Raw genomic sequence first — 18,398 nt, forward strand, 5'->3', positions numbered from 1 at the left:
GATGATGCCCAGAAGAGAGCAGAGCAGGCAGAAGGGACGGGGCGTGCAGCATCTGATGGCGTCAGTGGGTTCAGATCGGCTGGAGCTGAGCGGCAAGGGAGCATTTGAAGTCAACGTGGAATGCCTGCACGGGTCTAGGACCGCCCGCAGCCCGTGCTGTCCTGTCGTGACACTTAAAATTTCGAGTCATTCAGCTCAGGGGTCAGCACCCAGCCCGTGTGGTCCCCTCACAGCCCACTGGCTAGGTTTACTCTGCCCAGTTTCACCTCAGAGGAAAACATTGATTTAACAGATATCAAACCTCAGGCCACTGAGAGATGTAGGCAGTCAGGTTCTGAGGCCTCTGGGAAGCGTCTGCAGTGCCAAATCGCCAAATGGTCCCAAAGGCTGAGTTTCAGCGATAAGCCCTTTTACCACTTACCGACAGCATGCCAGGTGCTGTCACAGAAACTGCTTCACTTAATCCTGTCTCCAAAATCTCCTTCCCTCCTCTCTCATCCTCACGGGCACCTGCTCTCATTCAAGTCCTCACGATTCCTGGCTTTCAGATTCTCTAACAGTCTCTGACCTGGTTTCCCTGCCTCTTCTACACAGAAGCGACCTTGTACATGTATGACTCTCATCAAGTCAGTCCCCTTCTTAAGGACTTCCTGGGTCCCCGGTGTCTCGGGGTAAGGTCTGCTCTCGGGCTCAGCATTCAAGGCCCTGCACTGCTGCCCCTGGGCCTCCCCACCTTTACCCATCCAGAGTGGGCACACTGCCTCACCCCCACTGGTGACAAAAGCCGCAGGGACCACCCTTCTCCATGGCTGCCGGGCAGTCCTGATTCGTCCTTTGTGATCTCCAGCACCTCCCTTACTCCCTGAAGTCTTCCCTGACATCACCTGTCACAGGTGGTCTCCTCCATCCATGGGTGGGTGCTGGGGGTGCCCTACAGCCGGTACCTCTTCTCCTACTGCACTCGTCACGCTCCCCTGTAATCATTTGTTTCCTTCATGGTCAGTGGAGGGGATATTCCCCCCAGGGGGTGAGTTCTTGGAGCCAGGGAGTTGGGGGGTTGGAAAAATCGTATTCTTTGTATTATAAAGCACAGATATGCATACATATTTATACAGTATATCTGTGGTATTAACATTTCATGGTGGGAGAGTTAAGAACAATGTGTCTAAGAAGGCCCTTTAGAGGCCAATAATGAAAAATCGGTTGAGAAGTACTGAACTGATTTGGTCATACGTTTTTCTTACCAACTAGACTATGAATCTTTTGTGGGTCCCTGGAGCTGATGGAATGGTTGACACTCTATAGTGTTGGGAATAAATGCTGAATGTTGAAAACTGAATGCATGTATGCAAGAATGAATCCTCCCAATAATCTTGTGGGGTGGCATTACTGTCCCATTGGGGGAAGCTACAGAAACAGGTGCTAAGTTTCCCTCCCCCACCCCACTACCAAAGTTCCAGAGTGCTAAAGTAAAAACACTTTAAATTCAGGACTTCTAAAGTCCAAAGTTCTCTTACCTCACTTTAGTATAATTGATAGAATTTACACAAAAGCAGGAGAGTATGTTTTCTAATTTGCCTCCAACATTCAAGAATGTTCTGGTTGGAATATCCTAAACCAATCCAAGTGCCCACGAATAACCTCGGAAAATGAAGCCCGTGGTCTTGCAGACTGGAGCAAAGACGCCTCGGCACCCGGCTGGGTTTTGGTGGGAATGGTGACCTTTTTACTCAGTTCACAACAAGGATGATTTGAAGCATAACCAGGTATAGCCAAACCCACCCACTTAGCTTGTAACCCTGAACCTTGAGGTTAATTCAATTCAATTAAAATTTTTTGGGGAAGTCCAGCCTCAAGCCTCTCCTGTGTATCGAACTGAGCAGGGACGCTGGAATAAGAAAAGAATACACACAATTATAAATGCAAGATTCAACAAGATCATAGTGATGAGAGAGACTTCGGCAATTCCAAGCCAGGAGAGGAGCTACAATGGGGAGATTATGAGGATGTGAATATTATTAATAAAAATGCTTTCCTTGTTGAAAGGAAAGCAACATCCATGAAATGGTTTTATGAGTAAACTTGTTGAAGCAGGAGGAGGTGAGTAGCTCAAACCAGCTTATCCTTTTCAAGGTCAAGATGAGATTTAAAATCAGATTTATGGGTCAGTTTATTCAATCAAACTTTCCTCATTTTCCACCCCTAAGCTTATGAACAGTGAGTAAAAATCCCTGATGAATGACAGTTCATCCTCCTAGGACAAAACCTTCTGCTTTTAAACATAAATACTTCTTAAAAACAGAAAAAATGTACTAATCATAAGTATACAGTTCAGTGAATTGGCACAAAAAGAACTTGTAACTACCATCCAGATGAAGAAATAGAACATCATTGCATCCTGAAAACCCTCCTGGTCGCCATAGATTAGTTTTGCCTCTTTTTGAACTTGCAAGAAATGCAATTATAGAATATATCCTTTTTGTGTATGACTTCGTCTGCTCAATAATATGTTCGTGAGATTCATTCAGATGGTTGCATGTAGCAATAGTTTGCTCATTCTCGTTGCTGAAAGAACTCCACTGTATACACATTTATCTACCCATTCTACTGTTGATGAACATTTGGGCTGTTTGGTGATTATGCACAGAGCTTATTATGACTCTTCTTCCTACATGTCTTTTGATGAGCATATGTACTAATATATATACATAGGATGGAAGTGCTGGATCATGTGCTATATATACACTCAGATTTAGTAGATCCTGCTAAATAGATTTGAAAAGTGGTTGTGTCAGCTGTACCCTACCATTGTATAATAACAGCATGCAAGAGTTCTGAATAGTCCAAATCCTCTCCAACACTTGGTGTTGAATGTTCTTTTCATTTTAGCCTCTCTGGTCACTGTGCTTTTTTAAGCACATGTATTTATTTTGTATTTTCCTGATGACTAATGAAGTTAGGCATCTTTTCATGTTTATTAGCCATTTGGATTTCCTCTTTTGTAAACTACCTCTTTAGTTCTTTTGCACATTTTTCTGTTGAGATGTCCATCTTTTTTCTTATTGATTTGTAGGAGATCTTTACATATTTTGCATATAAGTCCTTTGTCAGATATATAATTTGCTGATATTTTCTTCCAACCCATGGCTTAATTTTTCCCTCTTTTAATGGTGTATTGGATAAACAGAAATTCTCACTTTCACTGTTATCTAACTTATCAATTTTATTTTTAGTATGTCATAAAATTCATAAATGCTATTTATGAAATCTTTGCCTTTCTCATGCTCATGAAAATATTCTTCTGCATTAAAATATTTAGGCTTCCAATCCATGAGCATGGTCTATACCTTCTTTTATTTAGGTCTTTAATTTGTCTCAGTAATGATCCATGGTTTTCAGTCTAAAGATTTTGCTCATCTTTTGTTAGATTCACATTCAACTTTGAGCAGATCTCAAGTACCTGTGTTTCAAGTTGCAAGAGATATAAGAAAGAAAGTCTGAAATATGTGCCCTGACTTCAAAATGCTTTGGTACAGTTGTGGGACACAACTGCAGAAAAATAAATGGCTGAATATTAATGAAGTAGTCATTGTATGATAGAGGCAATGAGAAAATAGAGAGGCAAGCAACCAAAGTGGGCTGAAATTGTTGGCAGGGGTGCCTCACACAGGATGTAAGAAGATTTGAGATGGGCTTGGGAAGTGAATGGCATTTGTAGAATGGAGTGGAAGGAAGCATTCCAAGAGGGAAACTGGAATGAATGAAATCTTGAGGTTACCATGAACACAACACCTTAAGGGGCTAAGAGGACGCTGGCTGACAAAAGTGCTACACTCTGATTCATGAGTAGTGGAAGATAGGATGAAGTCTTGTGCTGCAAGGCCCCACAAACAAAAGAGGGAAGAACCTCAGGTCCATTTTGGTAATGAAGTTTGGCATCCTGGCCCCTGGAAGTTAACTCAGCAAGTACTGAAACTTGTCTAACTGGCAACCATATGGCTGTCTTTAATTAAGAACTTCCTGATAGGAACTCCCATACTCTCACACTTGAACCAGATTACCTATCCAAGAAGGCCTCTAATCTAGAAATGAACTACCTCTTACAGAATGTATAATCCAAAGAGACTTTCATAGGAACCTAGAGCCCAGCCAAAAGGCTTAGATCCAGCACCTACCACCAAGTACATCTGAGAGGACTGCAGCTGTGAGACCAAGTAGGATAACTACTCAGTGCATAAACTCAGCAGCAACAGCTGGGCTTCCTAGAAGAAATGGGACTGGAAGTGGGTATCACTGGTTGGGTTTTTGAGGCTCTATTTCCATCCTAACTGAGGCAAAGTTAAAACTAGCAGGCCCAGGGCAGCTCCAGAACACATGGAGTCAGGTCCTCAGGCCTCCCGGGAGCTCCTGGAATGAGTAAGGCATGGAGTAGCCAGCACTGAGTTCAAATGATAAAATTCCTAATGGGACATGTGTATGCATTTTGCCAAGATTTATTCTAATTTTGGAAGTCAATTGGAAACTTCTGGACTTCATGTTCCATTTGGCTCTGGCAAAGCCCATCTCTGCATTGCTTTGTGTTTATTTTATCCTTCAAGATCAGAGCATAATTTACTCATAGCTAGATTTTTGTGTTTAGCACAAACCTCCATTTAGATAGAAAAATAAGCTGATTTTTTTTCTTATATGTCCCTAGGGGAGGAAAAAAAGAGGTACACAATGGAGAAAGTTTCCATTGAAAAAACATGCATACCAAATATAGAAAATTTACGCAAACAGAAGCACCCAGAGGAGAAATATTTTATAAAGCCTAAAGTATGATGAGTCTTCAAATCCTCAGAAGTCTCCTATATTTAGGCAGGACGGCATCTTCCCTAGTACCTCCTCCTTATGAAAATTTCTTACTATATTTAAAAAAGTATTTTGAGAAGAAATATTATAACTTCCCTTGGCACTATGTCCTCAAACACCTACAATGAGAGTGTATCCCTATCGGTACCCATTCCCCATCTTTATCTCATTTTTCATTTACTCTCAAATGAACTTCTTGGTCTTTACTGGTACAAAACTGAATTCCCCAGTGTACTGGAGCCTACAATAAAACAAAAATTGAAAAGAGCTGGGGATAAGGTTATATTAATCAGGACTCTTTCAGAAACTCAACATGAAATAAGATCACCCAAAAGGTGATATATTGGCTCATGTAATAAAGAGGCTTCTTACCTCTTGGTAAGAAAGGTCTCATGGAAGAACTCTGATTGGCCCAGCTGAATCACAAGCCTAAGTCTGGACCAATCTCTGGCACTTGACTGGGCTTGACATAGCCAAGTGGCATGTGGTCATGGGAAGTGCATTTATTTCCAGAAGAAAGAAGGATTGTAGACAGTCACTTAGGGAACATTATAAACTGACAAATGTGAAAGGAGCAAAAAACTGTTTTTACAGTGCCTCAGATCTAGTACATTAGGATTTTGGAGAAAGCATTATCTCTTTTAAAAAAAAGACAAATATATCAGCAGAAGAGGATGACATCATCATTAGTGGTGCATTAGCACTGATTACCATGAAACCCTCTCTAGAATTCATAGCTACTTTCACTGGGGATGTCTTATGGGTATCAAGAAAGTAGTATAGCTTAATGGCTAAGAGCATGAACTTTGGATTCAAACTGACTCAAGTTCAAATCCTCACAGTATCAATTGTTAGCTTTGGTATTTGGGCAAGTTACTAAAAGCAAAATTGGTATAATAATGGAATTATTATAATGGAATTATCCTTAAGCAAAATTGGTGTAATCATGGAATTTACCTCTTGGGTTACTGTGAGGATTAAATGAAATGATAATGTGCTTGGTACAGTATCCAGCCCTTAGTTATAAAAATCACTAAATGTTTACTAGAGTTATTATTATTTTCACTACAACCTTCATAATAATTATTATTAACAGGAGTGCCCAGGAATTTCAAGGCTAGAGAGTTTTAGGATAGTTGATAGTGGTAATGTTCTATTCTATGATTCTGAAGTAAGAAATATCTCACTATACATACTCTCCATTGGTATCCAACCCCATCCTTTGCCTTAAGTCTGTTTAAAATCTCCCTCTTTCACCTTCCATAATTTCTCTTCTTATGCACTGAGGCATGAAACACTAAGGTACTTGGATAGAAAAAGCAAGAAAATGGTGCCCTTGATACTTATTTTAACCTTTCCAAAGGAGACTTCACAGGTAACTGAAGTCCAAGAAGCTGCAATCTTAGGAAGAATCTGTGCTCTGAGCAACAAAAGATAACTCCTTGGAGAGATATCAAAACAGATGACCAACTTCTGAAACCAGTTGGCAAAGTAATGAATAACCCCACTAGACTATGTGGCAAAGGAAGGAACTGTGAAGCCCTCTAGGAGAAATTGGAGTCTTTAAGATTGTCCTTCTACCTTCTTAAGAATTCTATTATATCTTACTTTTCATAAAACTTTCCACTGAAGGCTCCAGAAAGGTGGACATCTCAACAGAGACTGGTTCCTTCCCTTCCACTGCAGCGGTAGTCTGTAGATTTAGGACAGAGTATTTTCAACCAAGGAAAAGAGTTGGAGACAGGGAAATAGGTTATTACCCTTTGAGTTTGACTTCCGTGCTCTAGTGAATGTCTATGGTAGCAATTAATCAGGAGTCAAAGTCTTATTTTTTTAAAATTAAAGGTTTCATAATGTTTTTTCTTGCTAGTTATGAGAGCAGAGAGAACAACACCTTATGTTTACATAGGACTGGTCCTTGGAAAGTGCTACAAATAATGTCATTCTCTCTCCCACCAGAATTCCTGGTGGAAGCAACATATTTTCCTCACACCACTTTTATAGATTATATAGTCTGTTAGAAGCACTGTAGAGGCCAAAACTCAAGTTTTCTTTGGACTTGAAATGTAGTATTGGGTTTCCTTTCTATTAGAAAAACAACATTTCTACACAAAAATGGGTTTTTATGCATAGTGCTTGGGGTAATCGCCCTGGCAAAGAGCTCAGTTAAAATTTCTTACTTTTTGACACAGTAAAATCATCATTTTCCCATTTTCCTACAAACTTTTTATAGCCATAATGATAGCTTTTTATAGCTTTAATGTTGGTGCAGTATCCCAACTATATTAAAGCTATTTGCTCATAGTAATGGTAAGTATTGCTCTGTGAAACTCTTACGTGTGTCCTGGACCACGATGTATTTTTGCCTGTGAGTTGCAGTCTTAAGTGTTTGGAAGGCATGTGTCTAGTCCAACATTACCTTATTTTCAGATGAGAAAAAACTAAGGCTCAGAGAAGTTGAATGCTTTACGTGGAGTCACACAGCTCATTAGTGGCATTGGAGAGACAGAAAGGTTGTGGTTTTTAGTTGCTTTTGTTTTTGTTTTTTGCTTATGGCATTATTCTAGTTGGACTGGTTAGAGTACCAAAGAAGCCCCTAACTGTGCAGCAGTGGCTTTAACACAATAAACATTTATTTTACTCACAAGACAGTACAACGTGGGTTTTCCTGGTCAGCGGGTGATGGATATTCTCCATGCAGAGGTTCAGGGATTCCGGCCTCTTTCATTTTGTGGCTTCACCATCCTCTAGGGTAGTAGTTTTCAACCAGAAGTGATTTTTGCCCCCGGAAGACATTTGGCAATATCTGGAGATATTTTTGATCGTCACTACTGGGGGGATACTACTGGCATCAGTGAGTAGAGGCCAGGAATCTCTTAAACATCCTACAAGGCACAGGACAGATCCTGCAACAAAGAATTTTCTGGTCCAAAATGTCAATAGTGCCAAGGTTGAGAAATACTGCCCAAGAGACATATAATCTTTTGTAACCGGCCAGCTGAACAGGGAAGAGAAAGACTCAGTAAGATACAGCTGCTCACTATTCAGTGACTGTTTCCTTGACCTGGAAACATTAATCACTGACTTCTTCCTAAATGTAAGAGGGGCAAAGAAATGAGTCCTGGTGGGCAGCTGCTTCCAGCAACAACTCTTCTTTGTTCATTTTTGATGAACAACTGTCAACTTGTCACAGGTGGCAATGGCAAGATCTGAACTGTACGTTTGCCTGGCTGCTCGCAACATTGTTGAAGAATCAATAGGAGCTAATAAAACCAATAATATATCAATCCAGCCCCACCTTCTCCTTGGGCTCCATGTCTTCCATTCGTTGTCCTAGTCAACGTATCGTTAGGTATCGCAAGCACAACACAGCGAGATTTTCCCACTAAAATTCTTTCTCTCTCATCTTCCCTTTTTCAGCAATTGATGAAACCATCCTCCTCCTCACTTTCGTATATCCCCTTCCAATTGTTTAGCAAGTCTTCTCAGCTCTACCTCCAAGATATGCGCCTGCAAGTATTACTGTAACAGAGGAGAACAAACCTGACTCCATATTGAATCTATTCCTTTAGCTCTAACCTTTGTGCTCTGTTGCCTGCGCGTAGTCATGTAGGCTCTGCACCATTTGTAAAAGAATATTTGCTATAGCCTGAAATATTACAGATAGCCCATTCTCAAGGCTCTGACCTTTAAAGGTATGACACTTTCCCATTCATATAGAGATAAAAAGTTGCAGAACAGAGGATAACATTTGCTTTGTTGGAGGTTTATAGGAACATTGTGACCAGACCTAGTGGACAGCTGCAAGAATGAAGTTAGCAACAAGCAGCCACACTCCCTCTCCTTTTAGTATAAAAGAAGCCTGAATTCTAACTTGGGTAAGATGGTTCTTTGGGACACGAGTCCACCATCTTCTCGGCCTGCTGGTTTTCCAAATAGAGTTGCTATTCCTTGTCCCAACAACCCATCTCGATTTACTGGCTGGTTGTGTGGCAAGCAGTAGCAGCTTAGACTCAGTAACATTACCATGGGCCCGAACTACCACAAAAATCCCATTTTAATTGGCTTCTCTGCTACCTCTCTTATCTCACTATAGCCTGTGTATTCAAAGTAGTCTTTTTAAACTGTGAAGATTATTTCTGCACACTTGGTGCCAGCTCACTCTCTTGGGTACCTTGAAGCAGGCCCTACTGAGGGCCACGTGAAACCCATTTACTCCTCCACCATTATTCCCCTGGGGTCTGTAGACCCCTCTCATCTCTCTCATAGTTCCCTGAGCCCACTCCTGGCCCTGGTCTGGTGGCCTTTACATTCACCATAGTCGTTTTCTACATACCCTTCTAGGCTCGTGGGGTAGAATTGTACAATGGGAGTCAGTTTGTCTGAATGGATAGGCTAATTTGTCCAAATCCACGATCCTAACCATAGGCTACAAAGCTCATCACCACCTCGGCCATTTCCCCCTGATCTCATCCCCTGCCTTTCTCTACCTCCTCACTGCAGATACACTGGTGTACTCTCTGTCCCTCTAATGTGCCAGCTCCTCTTGGTCTTGGGGGCCTTCATGACTGGTGTTCCCTTTCCTTTCGGAACTCTTTTCCCAGATGCTTGCATACCTCCCTCTTTCTCACCATTCCAGTGCCGGGTGTCACCTCTTCAAAAGTGAGCACACACGCGACACTGCCGTTGTCTCCCCCCCACACACACTTCTCTCTAAACCCATATCCCATCCTCCTGTTTCATTTTCTCAAGACTTATTGCTACTGGAGCTGATACATAATATTCATTGGCTTATATACCATTTGTCCCCCCACTAGAATGGAAGCTCCATGAGGGCAGGGGCTTTACCCGTCTTGTCCTCCACTGTATCCCCAGTTCTAGAAAAGTACCTGGCATGTAAGGCTATCAGTATATAGTTAATACACAGTCGTCGACCCAATTAATGAACAGGAGAATACTGAAGCCCTAGAAGACTAGGAGATGGAGAATATGAGGTTTTGCTCCAGCTCTGCGATGGGTCTCACCCGTTTCACGAGAGTCTCACAAGTCACTCTCCCTCCCCCATAAAACTGTTTTCTTATCCATAAAAAGAACCAACCACAAAGGCCTCCTACAAACACAGACAGGAAAATCCTCAGACTTAGCAAAGGATTCTCTCCAGGGCCAGCAGACCACTGTCATTTGTGGGTCACTTCTGAAAGGTTTATGTACCCACAAGTGACCTCTGACACACTCTCCTTCCAGGCTACACACAGAATTGCCATTGCTAGGAAGAAGAGTTGGAGGACTAATGAGGAAAATTCCTTTATCATCATTATTTTTTGTCCTTCCTTTCCCACTCCCTTCCTAATCTCTCTTCCCTTTTTCTCTGGCACATTCAGGACGTCTTCTCACCTTCAGTAACAGCCAAGACTTCTCTGTGCTTTTAGAAACTACCATGGTCCAGAAACCAGATCCCCAGCCTAGAGCATCCCTTGAAGGTTCCGGGAGCATCCCAGGCTGGCAACCTGGCCGCTTCCCTGGACCCATGTCAGGCTGACATGCTGCTCAGCACCTGCGTGGCTGCCAGCAGCCTCACATTTCATGTCCTCTTGCCTCTTTTTTCACTGTGTTTTCAAGATTAATTTCTCCATTTCTCAATTCAGAGCTATTTATTAAGCACTGAACTGAGCTTTAAAATGGATACAAGCAGAGGCAGATTGACTGTGATGTTAATGAAACTACAAGGTTCACGGTCACAGGAGTTCTGTAAAATTTGCAAAAGTAAAATATTTTAACTGAAATCAATTAAGACGATTTCTTCTGCTCTGACTTCTGCTTCACCACACTCACTCTTGTGCGGGTTGGCTTGGAGTGGCCACAGCATTTGGGAATTCTGCTGAGGCAAAGGTGAGTTGGAGATCAATTTGGTTTGGATTTAACGGGTTATATTTTTATGGTTCACAGTCACCTCTGCGTATTATGATTAAGTTCTTGCAAGTTACTGTGGTGTAGGAATTTCTTCTATAAATACTCCTGGAACCTATTGTGCCAACTCATCCATCATCGTGATGTGAAGGCACACAGCCAGGTGTTATATCATGATACAAATGTGCCGTGCAGAGTCTTGCCTGTGAAATCTATGGAAGATGGAGGGTCACGGAGGTGTGAGATTATGGGAGCAGAAGCAGGTCTGTGGGAATCCCACCAATCATCAAACATGTAAAATTGTAAGCAGAGATTTCAATTCTCATGGATGTCTCATCAGAAAGGAAGTTCTCCTTGTGTCTGTAGGGCACAAACTTCTCGTGGTACTATAAATAGCAAGTGTGTCTCTCCCTGTGTGAGCTGATACGTTGTTTATACGTTCCAACTATTTAATTTAAAGTTGAAAAAAATGTTTTTGATCAACCGTGTTAGAGGAAAGACTGAATTATCCTCCTATTGTTTTTCTATAAAATTATTGTCATGTGAAGAGATGATCAAAGAGTGTGTAGGCAAAAAAAGGGTGGGGAAAACAGTATTATAGAGGTATGCCAGGCAGTTAGTTAACAAAAACAGCATGGGATTTTTCTGGATTTTTGTCAGTGCTTGTGGTATTTGTCAGTATTTTTTTTTTTTAACTTATTTAAGGGAGAATGTTTGTGACTTAGGATGTTTTATTTTATTTATTTTTTTTTTATTTTAAATTTTATTTATTTATTTATTTATGGCTGTGTTGGGTCTTTGTTTCTGTGCGAGGGCTTTCTCTAGTTGCGGCAAGCGGGGGCCACTCTTCATCGCGGTGCGCGGGCCTCTCACTATCGTGGCCTCTCTTGTCGCGGAGCACGGGCTCCAGACGCGCAGGCTCAGCAATTGTGGCTCACGGGCCCAGTTGCTCCGCGGCATGTGGGATCTTCCCAGACCAGGGCTCGAACCCGTGTCCCCTGCATTGGCAGGTAGATTCTCAACCACTGCGCCACCAGGGAAGCGCAGTATTTTTTAAATTATCATTTATTTTTATTTCTATCCTAATTCTGAATATTCAATTTTCTTAAATGAGGCCCCCAGAGTTGCTAAGCTTCAAGCCCCAGGAAACTGGGCCAGCTCTTAGGTACCAGTACAGATGATGTGCTTCTGCTTATTCAGGAGCCTACGACAGACATTAAATGAGTCCCACGTAGAAAAAAATGGTAGGGAAAGAGGTGAAGAAATGATTAGAACACATTTGACACTCCCTCCATCTACTGATCCCCCCCACGCCCCTCTTCGATCCAAAAAATAATCTCCAACAAATTGGACTGTTGACAATTATGCTCTTGAGGGAAGTGAAGGGGCTGAGTTGTGATGAAAAGTTGTAGGTCAAATTCCATAGCTCTCTGCCTGCACCTGTGCCATCACCGTAGCAAAGAAAGCCAGCACGCATGACAGGTGCTCAGCGTGACTCTTGACCACGGTGTCGTCTCAGGAATAGTGCTGACAGGTCCTAAGAGGGGACCGCTGATCTTCCTGGGCCCTTCACTCCAAGGGCTGAGGACAGCGTGTTGGGGGCTGGAGGACCCTGAGTGCAGTCCCGGTGGCGCGTGAATGAACGTTCTCTCTGGAAACCCCGCATCCTTCCTTCCTGCCCTGCTCAGACCACAGTGATTATTCAACTTGTTTCCAACCTTTCAGTGAACCTTAGACTTGGGTGAAACAATGTACGCCAGAATTTGAACTACAGATTGAGTCCCATGCCGCCCACGCCCACCCTTCAATCCTCCGCAGCGCTGTTTGCAAAGGATCCATCAAACGGAACCAGCTCACTAACTGACCATCGACTGTGGTTGCCATCCCATAAAACAAAATGAATCACATCCTGGTTTTCCTACAAAAATTAACCAGAAATGTAAAGGGATTAGAATCGGAACGGTATGTTCAGCAGCCAGCAATTAATCATTTACTACAGGGTGGGTGACCTTTTCATTGAAGGTAACAGATGTAATTAAACAGCCTCCTGCAGAGGGGTGTTGAAACTGAAATTCTCTAGGCCTGACTCATGGCTGTTCCACCTGGTTCCAGGCCACTCCCAACCTGGTGGGGAGAGCAGGTTGCCTCTCATAACAAATTCTGGGAAATCCCTGCCTCAGGCCTGCCTTGGAACCTGCTGCCAGTGTTTTCCTTTGTCACTTATTGTTTGCATGTTGGGCCAGGGAAGCCTGCAAGCAGGTACTTGAACTGGATGGAAGGAAAGCTGTAGGGATCAAATACTATGCTCGACCCCAGGAGCGGGGCAGAGGCCTAAAAAAGAAAAAAGTGGCTGCAGCGCTCTCTAAAGCTGTCATTATGGTCTTGCTGGAGCCTCTGGAATCTTGTTTCTTTCCTGTTTCAAATTTCTGGAGGTGCACCACCCAGGACAATTATTAAGGGCAATAATGTCACAGTGAGGTGGGCCAGCCTTATGTTTTATGTTTCATTTGGGCTGCACCATCTTCAATATCCTAAAGTCCACAGCAAGTTTGGCTTTGCAAATGCCTTTTTATACGTAGATATCTTCAGAACCCCTGCTTTGGGGAGCCCCTGCCCCTACATCTCCCTATTCCCAGGCTTCCCCGGTGAAACGAGAGACTTAAAGATGATCAAGTTAATGACTCAGCTTAATTCAGACCCGATGTTTCTCTTAAGTCTAAAATCCTTTGAATCTGATGGGAGAGGAGAAGGAAGTGAAATGGGATAGTCTAAATAATTTGTAGTTAAAGGCAAGATTTATGTGGGGAATTACTACACAGAGCTTGGTTTTGAGTGTCTTTGGATCCTGGGAGCCAAATTCTCCCCCGACTGCACACATGTGTCTCGCATGGCTGTGTGGGCACCAGGAGGTGGAGCGGTCTCCAGCCTCCCAGGGTGCAGGGAAGCCAAGCATACAGGGTCCCAAGAGACTGGGGCCTTGGCCCTGAGAGCCAGAGGATGGTGAGGCTGTTGGCATACAAGGTAACTAGCACATGGCTCTTCACCATCAAAAGAAAGACTCTGTGATGGCGGGGGAAGGAGTAAAATAAGAGGAAGCAGAACAGGAATCACAGATTCTGATAACACCTCCAGAGAGGTCAGGCCTGGGGGACTCCAGGGTGCGCCTCAGACCCTTGTGTCTTGTCTGGCCCCTCCCTTTGCCAAACAGGCAGCCTGTAGAGTGGGACCATTTGGGGAGCCACAAATAAGAATTGGATTCTACTTAGGTCCAGCCCGGCTAAAATTAATTCTGAGAAGTTCAAAGATGGGAGCAGAAGAAAATTGAAATTCTAGCATCCTTTGCCACACACACATACGTACCACACACACACAAACAGGCAAATACACACACACACAAACTGCTTTATGAAGCCAGGGGCAAACTGAATTCATGGAACACACCAGTAACAGTACCTGCCACATAGTAGATGCTATAGAAGCACTGTTTGATTCCCTACTTTAACTATAAACACTTATTATTATTGCACCTTGACTTTGTTTTCAAAGAGCTGATTTGAACATTAAAAAGTAGCTAAGAAAATCACAGGCATATTCTTGTTTTTCTCAGTTACCACACCTGAGTAGGCAAAGCAATGAGCTAAAGGAGACCACCATGTACCTGAGGTTAGACCCTGGTGGACGGGGCGGGGGGGGCGGTGTCCGGTGGGAGGGCAGCTGCAGACAGGGCAGTGGGAGGCATGCCGAAGACAGGAATAAGCCTGGTTGACTGCTCCTATCCGAGGATTGCTGTTTGCCTGATTCTCCACGGAAGGGGAAAGAGCCAGAGAGATCTGAGACCCAGATCTGAACCACTCACCTGTGAACTACCTCACTGTGAAAATTACTGAGTACCTCCAAGCCACGATTTCCTCTTTTACAAATGGATATGATGAAACCACCTCCCGGGAAGAAAGAGAAGGCTAAGTGACTATGTGCTGGTCAGCTGGCTTCTGCGTCTCACAATATTGGAAGTGTTCCATTAACTGGAGTTTCTAATGAAGCAAAAGAGATTAGGAAAGAAAGCCAAATCCATACCATGGAATGACATCCTACCAATCTACTCACAGTTAACTTGAGCATAAATGAACATGTATATAATCAGTTACAATTAATATTCATACCTAACTAGAGACTAGATGGTCCTGCTGGTCTTTCTGACCCCTTCTCAGTAAGGGATCTCAGGAGAATTTTATCCAGGTGGACCTAACCCAAAGAAATACCTGCCCTGGTGCTTTCTCTGCCCTAATCCTTTTAGGACCCTCTTCCATCTTCATCACTTGGCTATTTTAGTCTCTCATCCTTCCTCATGTGCCCCACCAGTATCCAGCCCACAGTCGTCTGCCTGGAACCATCCCTTCCATCTAAGACAAGTTTCCAATTGCGGCCAATTCTTAATGCTTTTAGTTCAGAGTTTAAGAATCATCACCTTTATCTCTATTACAATTGCTGGTCCAAAATCCATTTTCTCTCAGTAAAATGAGAATAATCTCATAGTGTTGTTAGAAAATACTTATTTTTAATCAGTTAGCAAATTCTTGCCACCTATATAGTAAAAGTATTTTTAATGTTAGCTATCATCATCATCATCATTATTATCATCTTCATAATCCAATCGTGCTATTCTAAATTGGCTCCCAGAAGATGCCCTTCAAAATCACCTGCTGCAGATTCTCTGTACATCAGAAGATGGGTCCTCTGAATCATCCTGGCTTTTGGCAGGGAGAAGACAACTTTCAAGTGAGGTTTACAAACAAAGAAAACAAAACAAAAACTAATTCCCTGATGATGCAAAAGTCATTTATTTTACGGCTACTTCCTCAGTCCCACTTGAAACCTGTCCAAGTGTAGTTTTGTTGTTTATTTATTCAGTGCTACTCAGGTAGGAGCTTTAAGGGAGTTAATTTACCTCCAAGGGGCCAGCTTGGCATCTTTATCCTACATTCACGATGGAACCAACACAATCTCGTTTTAACACGTTAACAGTCTGCTTCTCTTTGGAATTACTTAAGTGCTAAGTTTAGGCAGCACGTAGAGGGCCAGATTCAGTTTGTCCTTGGAAATGGAAACTGGTAGAAATCAACAGGGCTTCTGTGGATTGGGCATCCTCAGAGTTGGTTTGTAAATAAACTACTGCCAGGATTGTGATGTTTGGGATCAAATCCCAGACCTGATTGCAACAATGTAAAGAAAGGGACACCCCCCTCGGTTGTAATGTAACTGGCCTGACATGAGGTGGTGGGAGTGACTCCATGCACAGGACAGAGCCTCTGTGCTCAGCAGATGGGGGCTCCACCCACCAGGAAGAAGTGCGTTAAGAACAAGCAGGATCGTTTCCCGGATTCTGCGCTAGTCTGGTCAAGGTCTCCCCTGAGATTTTGCAGTTAGCTTTGTTTTGATTCTGTGCTCACTGAGAAACCTTCTGACTGTAGTCACCCCAGGCACCTTAATACTCAAAAGGGTGCCCTGGATCATGGAACTGAATTACTGGAATGGTAGCGCCTATCACTGTAGAGGAATACATGTGTTTTTGCAGCATAGAAATCAATTATCCATGAGTTCAGCATGATTCAGTCCCTCCAGGTCTGGTAAGGTCCTGGTAGACTTGAAAAACAGAGGTTCTGTATCAGAAAGCTGAGAAGCAAACTCTCAGTGTTTTCTTAAATGCTGTTGTGCCTCAGTTTCCTCAACTGCAAAGCAGGGGAAAATAATAGTACTTGCGTGGTATGGTTGCTGTGAGGCTTCATGATGTAATAGATGTAAATTATATGCGTGTATGTATATGAAATGACTTAACATATGGAAGTACTGAGAATGGTGCCTGCTAGTCAGGGTGTCCCCAGAAGACCTCCCCCACTTAGAGCACGCTGCTAGAAGCAGCCAGCTGATGCCTCTCTGTCACAGACTTTCTTACATGGTCTTCAAAGTACTTACCTCTTCCAGTCACTCCACTCAGAAAACTGGCAATTTCAAATAAAACTACACAGGCTCCATGGGTGTGTAACCTGTGTAGTTATATAGGAGGGCCTGTGCTTGGCTTAACGCTTGACTGTTACCATCATGAAGTTCTTAATAATTTTTCAGAACGGGACTTCACATTTTAATTTTGCACTGGGCCCTGCAAATTATGTAGCCGATCTTAGCTCCAGGTGACCAAGGACGAGCCAAGTGGCCTTGCGTGAGCCTCTTCCTTTTCAAGTAACCTTATCCTTGTCCTATGGATGTTATGGAGATGATAGTGAGAGAGGTAAGATGAATACAGACACAGACCCAGCCTTGACAGTGAGCAGAGTGGAGGCTTCTCAAGTGTGTAGTGACGTGTCCACGCTACAGGCAATGAGTCCTCTCTCAGGGGTCTCAGGAGGCTCAAGGAAAACTAAAAGAGACTCTGGGCGTGCATCCCACCCCCATCACCACCACCCCCCCAAAAAAATAACAAATGCACTTTGTAATTCATTGTGAGATGACTTGAGTTACTCAGAAAGACAGAGAAATCAACCTGGCTTTCAGCACAGAGAGTACCCCCAGAGCAGCTGGCCACTGCTGGGAAAGTGGGGACATGATCATTTTGGCGGGGACCTCCCAATGGAGACCACTAAGGCGGGGCGGGGGGGTGGGTGGCGGGAGGAGGAAACGACTGCTTCAGACAAGCAGCTGAAGCCAGGTAGCCTCGCAGGTGACGTCGTGTCAACCACAGGAAGCCCAGGGATACCCCCCAGTGAACCAGGAGCCGGCTGAGTGTCCCTACAAGATTCTCCCAGGAACTGCCTACTTGGGTGGAATTTTCACTAAATTCAGTAATGGGAGTTAAAGGCAGAGTATTTTCAGGCAATATTGGAAACCGTCCCTCCTCTGAGTCTCCAAGATGGAGTGGTTCAAGGAAAAATGGAGAGTCTGCAAATAGTCCCATTTTTCTCGTACTTGTGCAATCTGTTCATGCAGTGAGTCTGACTTTGACACTGGAGGACAGGACCTGGTAGCCATGAAGTCACTTCTCCATTCCCAGGTTAGCTCCTATCGTCTTCTTGTTTCCCCACCCGTGGCTCTGAAGGACCATGTAATTTACCAACAGTCACCAGCAGCACAGATGAGTGGACAAGCTTTCTGAAACGCTGCCTCAAATCCCCTTGCAAAGAAATCCATCTAAATGTCCCCATGCTCAATAAGTTATTTGAACACTGCGGCTCACTTCGTTCTGATTTTAGAATCTAGAAATGCAGCGCAAGACATTTCTAAGCTGGGAATCTTCCATCCTGGGGCAGGAGAATGGCAGCAGCCCCAGAGAAAATAATTTTCAAGACTGCAGAGAAAACAATGGCTGGAAATATGTTTGTTTATTGCCAACTCTTCCCATAGCCACTTACATAAGAACTCGTGCTGAGACAGGCTGTCCTGCCCAGACTCAGGATCAGGAATTATGCTCCTTGGGATGATGACAGAAACAATGTGGGAACCACAGGGCTACGGCCAGTGACGCAGTCCAGGAAGGAAAACTGAGTGGTATGTGGCGATTAGTCTGCTCACAATGCCGGGATGGTTTCCTTGGGTGTTTTCAAGCTTGCGGGTGGTGGCACAGTCTGCAGGAGGGGAAAGGCTCTGTGAGC

Source organism: Eubalaena glacialis, chromosome 16 (genome assembly GCF_028564815.1).
Source record: "Eubalaena glacialis isolate mEubGla1 chromosome 16, mEubGla1.1.hap2.+ XY, whole genome shotgun sequence".
In the NCBI taxonomy this organism is placed as follows: domain Eukaryota; kingdom Metazoa; phylum Chordata; class Mammalia; order Artiodactyla; family Balaenidae; genus Eubalaena; species Eubalaena glacialis.